The 18,161-nt window shown below is 45.6% G+C and overlaps 1 long non-coding RNA gene across 3 annotated transcripts in view; it reads right to left on the reverse strand.

Moving 5' to 3' along the window:
• Positions 1 to 17,855, reverse strand: part of LOC310888971 — a 38,499-nt gene extending 20,644 nt beyond the window's left edge. Inside the window, exons 1-2 of one of the 3 annotated variants that reach the window (XR_014576293.1) lie at positions 12,907 to 13,175; positions 6,209 to 10,256 (exon numbers count right to left, since the gene is read on the reverse strand). This is a non-coding gene — a long non-coding RNA (uncharacterized lncRNA). The other 2 variants (XR_014576292.1, XR_014576294.1) reach the window with 2 other exon arrangements.
• Between the last annotated feature and the right edge of the window lie 306 nt (positions 17,856 to 18,161).

Genomic DNA, 18,161 nt, shown 5'->3' on the forward strand with positions numbered 1-18,161 from the left:
GATAAGGACAGGGAGATCACTCACCAACTGTCACAAGCAAAACAGACTCAGCATAAAGGAGATGTAATTTATTACCTATTGATAACAGACTTAGAGCCGTGAGAACTAAAAACAAACTAAAAACACCTTCCTCCCCCATCTACCCTCTTCTTCCACCTCCCTGAGCAGCACAGGGAAATGGGGATTGTGGTCAGTCCATAACACTTAGTCATGTGCTGCTCTTTCATGGTTAGTCTTTTCTCCTGCTCCAGCATGGGGTCCTTCCCGCAGGACACGGTCCTTCCCAAACTTATCCTACATGGGCTTCCCAAAGACTGCAGTTCTTCAAGAACTGCTCCAATATGGGTCTGTGCCATGGGGTGCAGTCCTTCAGGAACAGACTGCTCCAATATGGGTCCCCCATGCGTGGCAGTTCCTGCCAGAGCACCTGCTCCATCATGGGCTCCTCCACAGGCTACAGAGTGGATATCTACTCCACTGTGGTACTCTATAGGCTGCAGGGGAGGACAGCTCGCTCCACCATGGTCCTCTCCAATACAATTTTGGAGTTGAGATCAGGGTCTTCTATTTTGAAATAAACATTAAGATGTAAATTAAGATGTACGCAAGTTACATTGCATCAGCTCTTCAGCTTCTTCCTTTTGGGAGGTTCAATCTTTGCACTACAAATCAGTCACACTGCCTGTGTCAGGAAAAGGCTTCATAACGTCTAAAGGTTTTGCAATTTTCTCTGTACTGTTTCAGCTCTCTATTGTCTCTTCCCACTGACTGGAAGAGGAGAAACAACCCCCATTTTTAAAAGGGGAAAAAAGGAAGACCTTGGGAACTACAGGCCAGTCAGTCTCACCTCTGTGCCCAGCAAGACCACGGAGCAGATCCTCCTGGAAACTACGATACAGCACATGGAAAATAAAAAGGTGATTTGTGACAGCCAACATGGCTTCACTAAGGGCAGATCGTGCCTGACAAATCCGGTGGCCTTCTATGATGGGGTTACAGCATTGGCAGATAAGGGAAGAGCAACTGCCATCATCTACTTAGATTGTTCAAAGCATTTGACACTGTCCCACACAACATCATTGTCTCTAAATTGGAGAGACATGGATTTGAAGGATGAACCACTTGGTGGGTAAGGAACTGGGTGGATGTTCTCACTCAAAGAGTTGCTGTCAACAGGTCAATGTCCAGGTGGAGATCAGTAACGAGTGGTGTTCCTCAGGGGTCAGCAATGGGACCGGCGCTGTTTAACATCTTTGTTGGTGACATGGACAGTGAGATTGAGTGCACCCTCAAGCAGGTTTGCCAATGACACCAAGCTGTGTGGTACAGTCGACATACTGAAAGGAAAGGATGCCATCATAGAAGGACCTTGACAGGCTTGAGAAGTGGGTCTGTTCAAACCTCACGAAGTTCAACAAGGCCAAGTACAAGGTCCTGCACCTGGGCTGGGGCAATCCTAAACACAAATACAGGCTGGGCAGAAAATGGATTGAAAGCAGCCCCAATGAAAGGACCTGAGGGTCTTGGTTGATGAGAAGCTCAACATGAGCCAGCAACGTGCGCTTGCAGCCCAGAAAGCCAGCTGTATCCTAGGCTGCATCAAAAGAAGCATGGCCAGCAGGTCAAGGGAGGTGATTCTCCCCCTCTACTCTGCTCATGTGAGACCCCACCTGGACCACTGCATCCAGCTCTGGGGCCCCCAGCACAAGAAGGACATGGACATATTAGAACGAGTCCAGAGGGCCCCAAAGATGATCGAAGGGCTGGAACACCTATCCTATGAAAATAGGCTGAAGGAGTTGCAGTTCTTCAGCCTAGAGAAGGCTCCAGGAAGACCTTATAGTGGCCTTCCAATACCTAAAAGGGGCCTACAGGAAAGCTGGGGAGGGACTCTTTGTCAAGGAGTGTAGTAAGAGGACAAGGAGTAATAGCTTTAAAGTAAAAGAGGGTAAGTTTAGATTAGATATAAGGAAGAAATTTTTTCTCTGAGGGTGGCAAGGCACTGTAACAGGTTGCCCAGAGAATTTGTAGATGCCCCATCCCTGGAGGTGCTCAAGGCCAGGTTGGATGGGGCTTTGAGCGACCTGATCTAGTGGAAGGTGCCCCTGTCCATGGCAGAGGGTTGGTACTAGATGACCATAGAATATGCCGAGTTGGAAGGGACCCATAAGAATCATTGAGTCCAACTCCTGGCACCACACAGGTCTACCCAAAAATTCAGACCATATGACTAAGAGCACAGTCCAAATGCTTCTTAAACCCCGACGGGCTTGGTGCCGTGACTACGTCCCTGGGGAGCTTGTTCCAGTGCGCGACAACCCTCTCAGTGAAGAACCTCTTCCTGATATCCAGCCTGAACCTCCCCTGTCGCAGCTTGACTCCATTCCCTTGGGTCCTATCACTGGTCGCCAGAGAGAATAGACTGGAGCCTGCCCCTCCGCTCCCCCTCGTGAGGAAGTTGTAGACCACGATGAGGTCTCCCCCTAGCCTCCTCTTTTCCAGGCTGAACAGACCAAGTGACCACAGCTGCTCCTTGTACATCTTCCCCCCTAGGCCCTTCACCATCTTTGTAGCCCTCCTCTGGACACTCTCCAATAGTTTCACATCCTTCTTGTACTGTGGTGCCCAGAACTGCACACAGTACTCGAGGTGAGGCCGCACCAGCACAGAGTAGAGCGGGACAATCACTTCCCTCGACCGACTAGCAATGCCTTGCTTGATGCACCCCAGGATACGGTTGGCCCTCCTGGCTGCCAGGGCACACTGCTGGCTCATATTCAGCTTGCTATCAACCAACTGTCTGAAAAAAAAAAAAAAATTGAGATATTTCTCACAGGGGGACGATCACCTCCCTGGTCCTGCTGGCTACACTATTCCTGATACAAGCCAGGATGCCGTTGGCCTTCTAGGCCACCTGGGCACGCTGCTGGCTCATGTTCAAGCAAGCGTCAACCAACACCCGCAGATCCTTTTCCTCTGCATAGCTTTCCAGCCACTCTGCCCCAATCCTGAAGCGTTGAATGGGATTCTTGTGGCCAAAGTGCAGGACCCGGCACTTAGCCATGTTGAACCTCATCCCATTGGCCTCTGCTCATCAACCCAACCTGTCCAGGTCCCTCTGCAGGGCCTTCCTACCCTCCGGGAGATCGACACTTCCCCCCAACTTGGTGTTGTCTGCAAACTCACTGAGGGTGCGCTCAATTTCCTCATCCAAATCATCAATAAAGATATTAAGGGGGCCTTAATGATGGGCCCCAACATCGACCCCTGGGGAACACCACTCATGACCGGTGAAACCAACTGCCCCAGGGGTGGAAACACAGTCCTACCATTTGCCATGGACTGATCCAGACTGCGCTTGAACAGGGGGAAGCTCCTGAACACCTGCAGTACATTGATGACATCATCGTGTGGGGCAACACAGCAGAATAAGTTTTTGAGAAAGGGAAGAAAACAGTCCAAATCCTTCTGAAGGCTGGCTTTGCCATAAAACAAAGTAAGGTCAAAGGACCTGCACGAAAGATCCAGTTTTAGGAATAAAATGGCAAGATGGACGTAGTCAGATCCCAATGGCTGTGATCAATAAAGTAACAGCTATGTCTCCACCAACTAGCAAAAAAGAAACACAAACTTTCCTAGGTGTCGTGGGGTTTTTGAGAATGCACATTCCTAATTGCAATCTGATTTCTCTTTCAAGCAACCCAGAAGAAGAACCATTTCAAATGGGTCCCTGAACAACAACAAGCCTTTGAACAAATTAAACAGTAGCCCTTGGGCCAGTCTGGGCAGGACAAAACGTAAAAAAAATGTGCTCTGCACTGCAGCCAGGGAGAATGGCCCTAGCCAGAGACTCTGGCAGAAAGAGCCAGAGGAGACTTGAGGGTGTGAGAAACGAAGTTGTGTTTTTGCAGTAGAGAATTACTTTTCTGTATTCCAAGGTAGTTGCGTAGTCATAAGAAGGAGAAATGCTAAGAAGATAAGTGGACAGTAGAAGGCCTCACTGTTCCAAAATAAGGTAGAAGCTTGAGAAAAACAGGATGAGCAGTGTGAGAACAGTAAAACAAAGATCACAAGTTCTCAAAACGTAAGAAAGGAGAAATTAAAGGGTTGAAAAAAAGAAAAATTGTACATATATGGTATAGAAGAGCGGCGAGTAGCTTGTGAACCTGTAGTACTCAGCCAATGAGGAAACAGGGGAGGTGATCAGGCATCGGGTAATAGGGAATAAAAGGTTATGATTTGTTTACTAAAATGCACTCCTGATTGACAGGACACCCACCACTGCAATCGCAAATAAAATAGCTTCACAGAAGACCCTGTCTGAAAAAAATTATTTGAGATTTTTCTCACAAGGGTGACCCGTAGGGTTTTGGAGACAGGGATGCAGAGGATCCAAGGCCCGCTATACTCCAACTGAGAGATATTGGCAGTATATGAAGGAGTTCAAGCTGCTTCGGAAGTGGTTAGTACTGAAGCACAGCTCCTCTTGGCACCCCGACTGACGGTGCTGGGCTGGATGTTCAAAGGAAGGGTCCCCTCTACACATCATGCAACTGATGTTACACAGAGGAAGTGGGTTGCACCGATCACACAACAGGCTCGAATTGGAAACCCCAGTGGCAACCTTATCACACTCTACAGGTACCTTAAAGGAGGCTGTAGCGAGGTGGGGGTTGGTCTATTCTCCCACGTGCCTGGTGACAGGACGAGGGGGAATGGGCTAAAGTTGTGCCAGGGGAGGTTTAGGCTGGATGTTAGGAAGAACTTCTTTACTGAAATGGTTGTTAGGCATTGGAATAGGCTGCCCAGGGAAGTGGTTGAGTCACCATCCCTGGAGGTCTTTTAAAGACATTTAGATGTAGAGCTTAGTGATATGGTTTAGTGGAGGACTTGTTAGTGTTAGGTCAGAGGTTGGACTAGGTGATCTTGGAGGTCTCTTCCAACCTAGATGATTCTGCAGGGCTGCTCTCCAGCATCTCATCACCCAGTCTGTACATGTAAAGAGGGTTGCCCCTTCCCAGGTGCAAGACCCAGCACTTGCTCTTGTTAAACTTCGTGCAGTTGGTGACTGCCCAGCTCTCCAATCTGTCCAGATCTCTCTGCAAGGCCTTTCCACCCTCGACAGTGTCAACAGCTCCTCCCAGAGGAGAGCTGCACGGCATAGCCCCAGAAGCAGCCTCCAACAGAACCCGGCATGGCCACTGCCATGGGGTGGCTGGTGGCCTGCAGACAGCAACACTGACTAGTGCACATCTCAACATGGTCTCCAAGCAACATTTCCTGTAGATGTGCATGACAGCAGAAGCATCCGGGCAAATTGATGAGCTGGCTTTGGGAGCCTATAAATAGGCAAAACCAGAACGCATGATTAGTCAGAAGGTCATAGGTGAGATAAAGACTGTGGATACGAGGGACCCAGTATACAGGTCTTTGAAACAGGAGCTCCAGGGACTTGCCTACAGCAAACCCACATGTCTGGACTTGTTAATGGACATGTCTCCGGTATCATACGAAGTCCAGTTACTGCATTCATGGAACAACGATGATCGCTCACTGAATGTATTTGTGGAGGAGGATGACAAACTGATATTTTATCTGCTCTACCAATGACCTTCATGTTCTGGGACTGAGAGATGAAACCAAAGCAAAATATCTGGAGCTGACCCACTGGGAGATGGGTTTGCTACCCTTGTGTCATTGGTACTGTCGGAGCTCCTTGGCCCAAGTACTTGTGTCACTGATAAAGTCTCCATGTGCCCTTACAGGCAAGCGCTCAAGTAGTCCTTGTTTCAAAACTGAGTGTTTTTGTTCTTTCGGAAGTCACTTCCCCAGCACACTTTAAAAAAAAAAAAGAACACTTACAGAAGCTCTGTTCCTCCCTGCTTCTCCTGATAAAAGGCTGTACCTTTGGGTTGTAGAGCCTGGGAGTGAGCCCTCCTTCTGTACCAGCTGAAGGGAAGAACATAGTTTAGGGGAAGGGTGCTAAGAATGGGAAAGCACAGGGTGGCCAGCAGAGTTGGGAAGAGTCTGGAATACCAAGAGGAATTCATTGCTGAGGTGTTTTTTTTGTTTGTTTTGTTGTGTTTTTTGTTGTTATTGTTTAAAAAAAAAACACAAACACCAAAACCAAGAACCCTTCCACCAGGACACTTAAATTGGAGGAGGTGGTTACGCTGCTGATATCTGTCTCTGTGCTAGGACTTCTTACCGTGTTCTGATGTTGTTTCATAGACACAGTAAGCCTTGCTTTTTTTTGTTTATCACCATCACTTTCTCAGTTCTTCTGCTCCATTCTGTCCTGCCTTCTCTTAGTGGCTGTGACTCAGTTGATTGAGCAGTCACCCCATGTCTTCATCTGCCCTCTTCCTCTTGACTTAAAACTGTAGGTTTTAGTCTGGGACTGAAGGGTTTCTTGCTGATGTGGGGACAGGGAAGGGACAAATTTCTGCAATACAGTCCCTGGTGAGACAGACTGGATGTCCTCAGACTTGTTACACAGATGTAGGTCCTGCCATTTTAGGTCTGCTTTCTGTATAGCCTGTTCCATGTGAAGGTTTTAGAGAAACATAGTAATTCTCTAAGGGCTCTTCCAGGAAATTCTCTTCTTGAACGAGCTGCTTAGTCACCCAAACTAGGCTTTGTTATGCCACAGACCATCAGCATAATCTTCATTTAGCTATGCAGCTAAATAGTTCTGTCTGTTGCTTGGGGGTAGGAAGTTGTCCCAGAGAAGGTGGTGACAGTGTAGCTGCAGAAGTGCCATAAGCAGACCAGAAATCCAGAAGGTGGTTGCTGCAGAATGTAACTCGTGAGACTTTAACAGAGCCCAATGGGGTGATCTTCAAGCACAAAAAGAAATAAACATCTCCAGAGCTAAGGGGTTGGCAGGGGAGAATTGCAATAAACAGGACAAGCAATTCAGGCAAAATCAGCACATCCCAAATAGATTATTGCCTCAGTAGCCAAGTAAACAGGATGACACTCCTTTACTAGCAGGAGCTGCTCTCTTGACCTCTCCACAGGTTACTACGCTGCATTTCTGGGGTTATTTTGCATATTTGTCTTGAAAAAATGTTTGTGTGGTTGTTGTTTGTTCTTTTTTTTGCTCTTGAGTTATTCCCTCAGCTCTGTGTAGATGATCTTTAAGGTCCCTTCTAATCCAAACTGTTCTGTGATTCTATTATTGTTAATTTAGATAAAGGCAGAGGAAGCAGCATCATCTTTTCATCTGTAAAGGCCCTTGAAAGCTTCCTTCATTTGCAGTAGTAAATTAAGGGCTTTCATGAAAGTAACTGCTGTAAACACAATTTTATCTTCAAAGTCCTCTTTCAGCATCAATTAAAACAAACTTTTCTGTATTTGCACTGAAGGATGAAAACGTAGAAGCAACTAAAATTACTGAAATAAAGCCATGACATAGACTCCAAGAGGATTAGTAGACAAAGATCTCATAAGAAGAAAGGCTGAGAGAGCTGGTGCTGATCAGCCTAAAGAAGAGAAGGCTCTGGGGTGACCTCATTGCGGCCTTTCAGTACTTAAAGGGGGCTTATAAAAAAGATGGAGAGCAACTCTTTGCTCAGTCAGATAATGACAGGACAAGGGGGAACGATTTTAAACTAGAAGAGGGGAGATTTAGATTAGAAGGAAATTCTTCACTCAGAGGATAGGGAGGCACTGGAACAGGTTGCCCAGAGAGGCTGTGGATGCCCCATTCCTGGAGGCATTCAAGACCAGGTTAGATGAGGCCCTGAGCAACCTGATTTAGTGGGTGGCAACCCTGCCTATGGCAGGGGGGTTGGAACTAGATGATTTTTAAGGTCCCTTCCAACGCAAGTCATTCTATGATCAATGAGGTCTCAAAACTGCAAATGTCCTAATGATCATTTCCTAACTATAAGTTCTATGATCACAGTTTAACAGAAAAAATGAAGTATTAACACAAGCCACCTCCACCTCTTGCAATGTCAGATCTATTATGAAGAATGCATGGTCAAGGGAAAATCACACTGTTAAACTGAAACATATTCAGTTGTTTCTTGCTCTCTGCCTCAAACAGTATGAAGCATTACACATTTAGCAATATTTTGGGATGCTTACTTAAGTTTTATGAATACCAAAGGAAGAAAACATTACCCACTAGTCACTGTAAAACCTACTTAAAATAGACAAGAAACCTGCATCTGAGGTACTCAAGTAGAAAATGTTCCTGGCTAATAAAGTTCAATAAGGACAACAAGATGTAGCTGCAGATACAGAACAGTATCTCAAGGTGAGAGAAACAAGTTAGATAAACTCTTTAGTTTTAGCAGGATGCCAAAGCAATGTGATGTTTATGGGAAGTTCAACTACTAACAGGAATGTTACGTTAATGAAGTGCTCAAGAACTAGTATTCTAGCCTACTGTGGAGTAACTGCCTAAAGTAACTAGGAAAATTAAACTAATATTCACATTTTAAAGAAAATGTACAGCATTGAAGAAGCTTTCAGGGTGGAGGGTAGCTGCACTACCTAAGCACTCCTTAAGCTTCCAACCTTAGATGCTATCACACTGGGGGAACCTGGTGTGCTGGCTCTAAGGAACAGCACGGAGTGTAGAGCGGAGTGGAGACACCGCGGCTAGGCCCTGTGGCAAGATGGGGACTCGATCGTTCCTGTGCACACAGAGATGGATAAACTGCACATTTGCTACCCTGAGCCAACGACATATCGCTTTGTCAGGGTTTGACATATCGCTTCTTTACGATCTTGCCCCAAGGTCCGTTGTCCGGCACTAACCTCATAACCCAGGTAGGTCACCTTCTGCTTTACCACCTGAGCCTTCTTCTTTGATACCCTGTACTCCTGTAGTCCCAGAACGTTTAGGAGGCTTACCGTCCAGGCCACACATGCTTCTTCTGTCTGGGTGGCTATTAGGAGGTCATCTACGTACTGCAACAGCCTTCCTTCTCCTGATGGGGCTTCCCAGGTCTCCAAGTCCTTTGCAAGTTGTTCTCCGAACAAGGTGGGTGAGTTCTTAAAGCCCTGAGGCAACCTTGTCCATGTGAGCTGTGTTTTGCGCCCACTCTTAGGGCTTTTCCAACCAAATGCAAAGATTTTCTGGCTGGCTTCATGGAGAGGGAGGCAAAAGAAGGCATCCTTCAGGTCTAAAACGGTAAACCAAGTTAGCTCTGGTGTTAAGCATGTTAATCAATTATCGGGCTAATTCCTTCTCTATCTTCCTTTTTCAAGGAGTACTGTTTAAGTGCATTTTTTTGCCTTCCCTGGTACATTAGAAGATCATACTCTGGAAAACACTTGACTTAGGATTTCCTCACTAATTTCCTCTTTGGTCTCAATAGCTGTCAATATCAAACTCAACACTTCCACATATCTTTGATCATTTACCTCCAGAATAATCTCCCCATTTTTAAATGAAATGGTTGCTTGTACTCTTTCCAATAAATCTCTCCCTAGGAGTGACTCCGGGGAGTTGGGCATGTATAGGAACTTGTGAATGCCCCACTGTTTCCCATATTTATATTTCAATGGTTTTGTAGAAATATGCTATTTCAGATTGGCCAGTTGCCCCCTTCACTACAACGTAATCATTACCCACTGATACTAATGCTTTATTTAAAACTGAATATGTTGCCCCCGCATCTACCATAAGTTCCACCTCTTTTCCCTCCTTCCCCAGCTTCATTTTTATAACCAGTGGATCTGCTGGGGTAGATTCCCCCGGTCCTCTTCAGTCATCTTTTGCACGCGCGACCACCACCTCCCTTCCCCGGTTCCCTTTTCCATTTCTTTTCCGTTCTGGGCATTCGTTTTTCCAATGCCCAAATTTCTTACATAGGGCACATTGCTCCTTGCCTAGCCGGGGCTGTTCCTGTCTGGGCCTCCTTTTTCCTTCTTCCCTAATAACTGCTATCAGCCTCTTCTGCATGTTTAATTGAGGAAGATAAAAGTCCTCTCTCCTTCCAAATAGCCCCGTGTGCATGCACCACACCAAAGGCATATTTCAAATCTGTCCAAATGTTTGCCAGCTCAAGAGATCTTATCAAGGCAATGATTTCCACCTTTTGGGCTGATGTTTGTTACCGCATATCCTGTGAGGCGAAATCCCTGGCGGACGAAGCTGCTGCCAACTATATACCAATCCTCCGCGTCTTCTAGGGGTGTTTCCTTTAAGTCTGGTCAGCTTGAGTATACCGTGTCCATGGTCTTGATGCAATCATGAATGGGTGATCTGGAAACTCTGTTACTGAGGAAAGAGGCTGGGTTCACAGTATTAGTGCCGAAAAAAACATTTAGTAAACTAATAGTCCATTGCGCACATTCCTTTTCTTCTTCAGTAGTTATCATTTGCGTATTGCAACAGCGTCCCCTTTTCCCGAAGGGGTCTTTCAAACTTCAAGATCACAGTTCCCGAATATGGTGGGGCTATTCTTGAACCCCTGTGTTAACACTGTCCAAGTAAGCTGAGTTTTCCGTCCTCTATTAGGATTTTCCCATTCAAAGGCAAAGAGTTTCTGGCTTTCAGTTGCCACAGGCAGGCAGAAAAAGGCATCCTTTAAATCTAGTACCATGAACCACACTTGACTGTTTTTCTCAGTTTGTAATTCCAATCATTTTTTCCCAATTTGAATTTCAAGCATTGCAAAAAATGCCTTTTCCTGTTGGCCAGTTGCTCCTATTACATTTACAGACTAATTAACACAGAGAAAGAAGCTCCCGTAACCAACAAAAAAATTCAAGCCTCTCTTCTTCATTCCCTAGCTTTATTTCAACCAGTGGACCTGCTAGGGGAGATGCCCCAGGTCCCCGTCATTCCTGACTGTTGTAAGTTTGTCCTGCAACCTAAGACAATTTCTTTCTGATATCAGGGGCTGATTGCCCTAGAAAGAGGCTAGCCAATTGCCTCTGTTTGTTTTCTGAAGCCAGGTCCAAATTTTGTTTGTTTGTTTTGTTTTGTTTTGTTTTCTCCTCATTGCATTTCAAAGTTGGTCCAAAAATTCCATAGGGGTTTCTTTTGGACCTTGTTGGAACAGATTCTCAATTCCCAATTTAACCAGATTTTGGTATTTACATAATTTCCGGGGTGATTAGGGTCTCAGTGTGGGGGGGGGGTCGGTCAGGGGAATGCAGTCGTTGACAGTTCCCTGAGCGGTCCCATTGGCAATCCGAGCTCACACATGAACTCAGGTTGTTTTAAGAGTTAGCTGCTTTTCTGTTTCCATGACAACTCTCTCGGACCCATCATGGTGATGGGCCCAGAGGGCTCACGCCCGTGATTTTGAGATCTCAGCCTCGGGTTGAGACGGAACTATTAACATTCCTACATCCTCTTTCCCTGCTCATTCAACTTCAAACAGCTTTGTCAAATACTACATGCCACACCTTTAACACCTTCAACAACCCTTTAAACACTTCCTTTATGTTTCTCCAGCCTGTACTTTTCTAATGCCAGCACCAAAGGCTCAGTCAGGGGCCGACTTAATTCCATACCTTTTCCCTCCAAGATGATGAAACAACATATCAGTATACAACATTTCATCCCATTTCCCTTCTCTCCTCAAAAACAACATTAATTGCAAGATAGTCTTATAGTCGATTGATCCATAAAGTGGCCATTTAGCTTATATAGTGGCCACCATTGATTGCAATACTTAGTGAAAGTCCTCTTGCTTTCTGTGCCCCCAGTTCTAACAATATCCTTCCAATGTGCCAATATGCACCCAATGAGGCTTTCTTTAAAACGTCTTTGTTTTGGATATTACTCATTTCCTTGATTTCCCATTCCCTTCTATTTATTTATTTATTTATTTATTTATTTATTACTATTCCTTATTAGTTACTGTCCCTTGTTTCAATTTCCACACAAACCTTTTTATTGCAGGTTTTTACTATCTTTTCCTGATCTTCTTCCCAAATGCCCCAATTCTCTGGGATTAAACTCTTCTTCCCACATACAAACTTTACTATTTCAGATTATTAATGAGCCCCGTTCCAATCACAAATCCACAGGACTTCGGGAAAACACCTGAAGCACTCAGCCCTCCATCTTCTACACAAAAAATACCAGCTTTTCCACAAAATTTACATTTCAACAAGACCGAATTTCAAGCCGAATGCCAATTTTTCTCATGCACTTTGTTAGTAAGCCCATACAAAACAAGGAATCACTCCTGAATATCTGTCAATATGGGGGTTTAAAAGGTATTGAGGCCTAAATAAATTTGCTCTCCCCCTTCTTACCAAATTCCCAGGGCTCAAGCCCAAACCACCAAAGAAGTGACTATCTCCTTTCTGCCACTTCGATAATCAGTCAGCCCCCTCCCCCCCCAATACTTGGGAAACTGACCAAACACCACCGCGAATACACCAAAACTTCTAAACTGTTAGTTACTTAGATAATGCTCCTGCCTTTCTTCTTGTCACACTCAAAACATTTAAGAGGATTACAAGATACACCACCAGGCACATATATTGGGCACCACCAATCAAAACTTGGATAAAACAGCACTTCTTTTTGGTCTGTCATGCACTTCGTCTCCGGCTGTTCCCCTCGCGGAGAATACGGACCCGCGGATCGGAACTCCGCACTCTCTTTGCAGCGATGCTGCGTCTCACTCACACAGCACAATCATGCAATCACACAGAGAGGTCTCTAGCACATCTCATTCATACCACAAGAATATATAATTTTAGAACGGTAACCAACCAAACAAGTATTGTCTCTGACTGTGTTCTTCGTGGAGTGACTCATTCCGCTTTGTTTCAAACACATACACAAATACTTTCAACACAAAATACCTGGACATTTAAGAATAAGACATACAATTATTAACACTCCAGTTAGTATCCTTCCAGCAGCTGCAAATATTACCCAGGTAACCTTGTCACAACTGTGAGAGGCCCACTTACCCTTCTCCTGCTTCTTATACAGTCATTAGCAGGTCCGTCCTGGCTCCCAAAACCGGGATGCAGCGGTAACCTCGGATTTGCTCGATCTACTCCCAAGATCGCTAGCGGCCGCTCTGTCGGTCAGCAAATCTCCCTTGACCACTCTATCGGTCAGCCTGTAGGGTACCCTCCTCCCTTACGGGGACTATGCTGCACGCCAGATGTCTCTGTGCGATTTACCAGCTGCCCAGGCCACGCGTACGACTTACAGGCCCTTCCTGTACTGTAAAACATACTGTTTGTCCGCAGCTTCAGGAGGTCTTTGTCTGCTCCCGCGGTGAGTGTCTGGGAGTGGAGTCCCCTCCGAGCAAAATACTCGGGGTGCACCTAGGGGCGTCTGCTCCGCAGTCGATCCCGCAGCTGAGCAGAGTGTCTCCTGCCTGGATCGCCAAAATGACTCGCGGAAAGCTGACTCCACAATCAATAAGATTGTAAAGTAGGTATGTTTATTCAGCGCCGGGCAGCACGGGGGGTAGTCCCACCAAAGTCGTGTGTGCCCTAACGCGGCAACTTGCTTTGGTTATATATAGTAAAGAGTTACATATGCATGACGTTTCCCAGTACGCCTATACATATGCATGACCTGTCCCCGCTTAGTATTAAAATTAGCTCCAAGAAGTCATTTCCATAAACTCCTCCCATCTGCACTTGCGCAGTGCCTTCTGGTGGTGGGCGCTGAGGGTCATGAGGATGAAGTAAGATGTCTTCATCAGGGTTGAACTTTTCACCTCATCTCCTTGCGCATGCTCTCTGAGGCCTTGGTCACAATCTGGGCCATAAGGTTGGTTTGGTCCGGTTCTCGGGGTCCGAGGGGCTCCTGTTATCTCGAGGCCTTGCATGTTTGACATTCTTTATCTTGTCCTTTTGTGAACAGTCCTCCTTATCTCTGAGCCCTTGGTCAAAGTCCAAACCATAAGGTTGGTTTGATCTGGTTCTTGGGGTCCTAGGGGCTCCTGTTATCTGGAGGCCTAAGCGCAGCACAGGCACAGTACATCGCAAATGTAGCACATATTAAGCAATGAGTGTTGCCTACATATTCATTCTTAATCAATCACTCTCTAATTTCTAATCCCATGTTTCATTATAAATATTGCTAAATTCAGGTTGAGTTGTATCTTCATTTATAACATGTTTAACTGTGGATTGGCCTGCAGTATTGCTATGCCTATATCTTTGTTCCAAGCTTGTGATAAAGGACAGATTTATTCATCCTTGAAGGTGATTGTATATATTTTTTAAGTGTTAAATCTAGCTTTTGTGATAAAGGTTTAGCCTAGGCATACATAAAAGTATATACTGGAGTCTTACTATAGTTGATTAAAACCATAATGTTACTGAGGAAGAAAAGATTATGGATTATAAACCTTCATGATTCTAGTCTAAGCAAAAATAATTGACAGATAGTTGCATTTAATCCTTAGCTGTGACTACCCAAAGATGCTTTTTGAGGACTTTCTGACTGTAAGCCAGATTTTCAAGGATAGAATTTGTAGTCCATCAGTGGTGGTGTGTGGTTTTTTGTTGCTTTTGACAGTAAGCTCTTTTTTTTTTTTTTTCAACAGGGAAAGAAATTCACTCTTTACATATTTGGTCTGCTAATATTTGTGATGTGCAAAGGTTGAATTTTGCTACTTTCATGTATAGGATGGCACAGTTAGAAGGGTGAGGCTGATTGTGTTGGTTGGTTGGTTTGTTTGGATGTTTTTGTTTTTTTTTTTTGGCTTGGTTTGTTGTTTGTTTGTTTGTTTGTTTTTGCTATCTGGCATCAGTGCATATTTATTTATTTTTACCACTAAAACCTCAGCAATTATTAGATCTCCAGTAAATGATCAAGGATAATGATCAGTAATACAGGGCAAGCGCAGATGGATGTGGTTGACATTATGATTGTTACTGTTGCTATTGGGTTTCAGCAGAGTGGACTAATGAACAAATACAACACAGCATTTAAGTAGGAGGTTTTTAGGGCTGCAGCTCTGAAAATTCTAAGAAATGCCATCAGTTGTCATCATTGAATCAAGTTTCAGAAAAAAGACATCAGTTTTCTGCTATTAAATCACACTTAGTGGATTCACTGTGTATTTAGTAAGGCAGCAATTAGATTTTGTGTGTGTGAACTGTAAGGACCAGGTCCCACAACGTTGGTGAGCATTTTGACAAGAACCTTGCTGTAAAGAAATAGAGGAAATAAAAGGTGTATAGTTCCTATTTCTATTTTTCTCAAGGGAAATTTATTGTGACCTTAAGTGTGACAGGATTTCTCATAATAATTATATAACTTGTATAAATAGGGAAGTAGTGGTAATAAGAGAACACATCTGGAAACTGGCAACTCAACTGTGAGGTTTGGAGCCTAACTGGCTTAAGGATTTTTAATCATCTCCTGGATTTCATTCAAAGTAATATGGTGATCCCTTAATATTAAGGGATGTTAAGAGTGTGGCTGCCTCTTCCAGTCCAGGACTCCATTCTGCCCAGCCTGGGAACCCAGGATCTCTACCCGAGCTGAGGGACATGGCTGCCACTTTCGTGTTTGTAGGTTCAACCAGTAGCAAAGCTGAACACGTATCCCAGAGACACACAGACACGCACAGAACACGGACACGGCCAGTCACACAGATTGCCACAGACAAGGCACTGCCTTCAACAGCACCTACATATAGGATTCACATAAAACAAATATAGACAGCCAAGTCCCCTTTCTCCTATTCAGATGGTAGCGAAGAGGAGAAAGTGTCAGCCTGATTTACTGACTAGGGAGGTTTGCTACCTGCCATGGGCTTGGATCTGGGATGTTGTGGAGGCGCTGCCGAAGCTGGTTCGGCCCTCTGACTACTACCCCCTGCTCTTACTCCACGTGGGTGCAAATGATACTGCAAGGGGAAACCTGGACAGTATCAAAAGGGACTACAGAGCTCTGGGGGAAGTAGTCAAGGGCATGGGGGCCTAGGTGGTGGTCTCCTCAATCCTGATGGTGAGTGGAAAAGATGTGAGAAGGAGAGCACTGATAAGACAGGTCAATAATTGGCTGTGGAGCTGGTGTCGGTATCCAGGGCTCTGGGTTCTAAGACCATGGGACCCTGTCTGACAATCATCTTCTGCTTCGGATAGATGGAATGCACCTCTCTAAGCAGGGCGTCCTATTTGCCATATGGATGCGGGGCATCTATTTTTGCCAATAGGATCGCTGACCTCATAAGGAGGGCTTTAAACTCAGAGTGACGGGGTAAGGACAGGGTAACGAGCAATACACTGAAAGAGTGACTGACAGGGTTGCTGAAAAAAGGGCATTGGGTGATGTGACAAGGAGGGATCACAAAATCAACTAAATGGGGATTAAGCAGGGTCACCTCCAGCGCTTGCAGGTTAGCAAGGTAATGCCTACAAGGCAACATTATAGCAAAATCCCCCAAATGCTTTCTAGGAACCCAACATGCTGGGGTGCCCCTCCAAAGTGTCTGGACACTAACGCATGCAGTATGGGGAATAAACAAGATGAGTTAGAGACGTGTGTATGGTTGCAGGGCTGCGCTCTTATTGGGATCATGGAGATTTGGTGGAATGGCTTCCATGACTGGAGTACTGCAATGTAAAGATACAGGCTCTTTAGGAAGGACAGGCTGTTGAGAGGAGGAGGGGGTGTCACCCTCTATGTCAATGACCAGCTGGAGTGTATGGAGCTCTGCCTGGGGATGGATGATGAGCCAAGTGAGAGTTTATGGGTAATGATTAAAAGAGAGGACAGGTAAGGGTGACATTGTAGTGGGTGTCTGTCAATCAATAAGATTGTAAAGTAGGTATGTTTATTCAGCGCCGGGCAGCACGGGGGGTAGTCCCACCAAAGTCGTGCGCGCCCTAACACGGCAACTTGCTTTGGTTATATATAGTAAAGAGTTACATATGCATGAAGTTTCCCAGTACGCCTATACATATGCATGACCTGTCCCCGCTTAGTATTAAAATTAGCTCCAAGAAGTCATTTCCATAAACTCCTCCCATCTGCACTTGCGCAGTGCCTTCTGGTGGTGGGCGCTGAGGGTCATGAGGATGAAGTAAGATGTCTTCATCAGGGTTGAACTTTTCACCTCATCTCCTTGCGCATGCTCTCTGAGGCCTTGGTCACAATCTGGGCCATAAGGTTGGTTTGGTCCGGTTCTCGGGGTCCGAGGGGCTCCTGTTATCTCGAGGCCTTGCATGTTTGACATTCTTTATCTTGTCCTTTTGTGAACAGTCCTCCTTATCTCTGAGCCCTTGGTCAAAGTCCAAACCATAAGGTTGGTTTGATCTGGTTCTTGGGGTCCTAGGGGCTCCTGTTATCTGGAGGCCTAAGCGCAGCACAGGCACAGTACATCGCAAATGTAGCACATATTAAGCAATGAGTGTTGCCTACATATTCATTCTTAATCAATCACTCTCTAATTTCTAATCCCATGTTTCACACCCTCTCAGTGAAGAACCTTTTCCTGCCTGAACCTCCCTTGTCACAGCTTCATGCCATTCCCTCGGGTCCTATCACTAGTCAGAGAGAAGAGATCAGCACCTCCCGCTCCACTCCCCCTCATGAGGAAGACCCTCAGTCTCCTCCTCTCTAGGCCAAACAAACCAAGTGACTTCAGCTGCTCCTCATAGGTCTTTCCCTCCAGACCCTAGTTGTGGTTTAACCCCCCAGCCGGCAACCAAGCACCACACAGCCATTCGCTCACCCTCCCCCTTCCCTCTCTGGGATGGGGGAGAGAATCAGAAAAAAATGAAAGCCTGTGGGTTGAGATAAAGACAGTTTATTAGGACAGAAAAGAAAGGAAAATAATAATAATGATAATAGTACTACTACTAATAATGTGTACAAAGAAGTGATGCGCAATACAATTGCTCACCACCCGCTGACCAATGCCCAGCCTATCTCGAGCAGCCAGTCCCACCACCCCGGCCAGCCCCCCCCATATTAATTGTGCAGCATGACATCAGATGGTACGGAATACCCCTTTGGCCAGTTTGGGTCAGCTGTCCTGGGTCTGTCCCCTCCCAGCTCCTGCTGCGCCCCCAGCCTGCAGGACAGAGCGAGAAGCTGAAAAGTCCTTGGATTGGTGTAAGCGCTGCTCTGCAACAATTAACACTTGGGGCACAACAACTCCAGGCAGAGCTACAGGCTGGGAGATGAGTGGTTAGAAAGCTGCCTGGCAGAGAAGGACCTGGGAGTATTGGTTGATAGTTGGCTG

Source organism: Anser anser (assembly GCF_964211835.1).
Source record: "Anser anser genome assembly, contig: SUPER_W_unloc_9, whole genome shotgun sequence".
Classification (NCBI taxonomy): Eukaryota; Metazoa; Chordata; class Aves; order Anseriformes; family Anatidae; genus Anser; species Anser anser.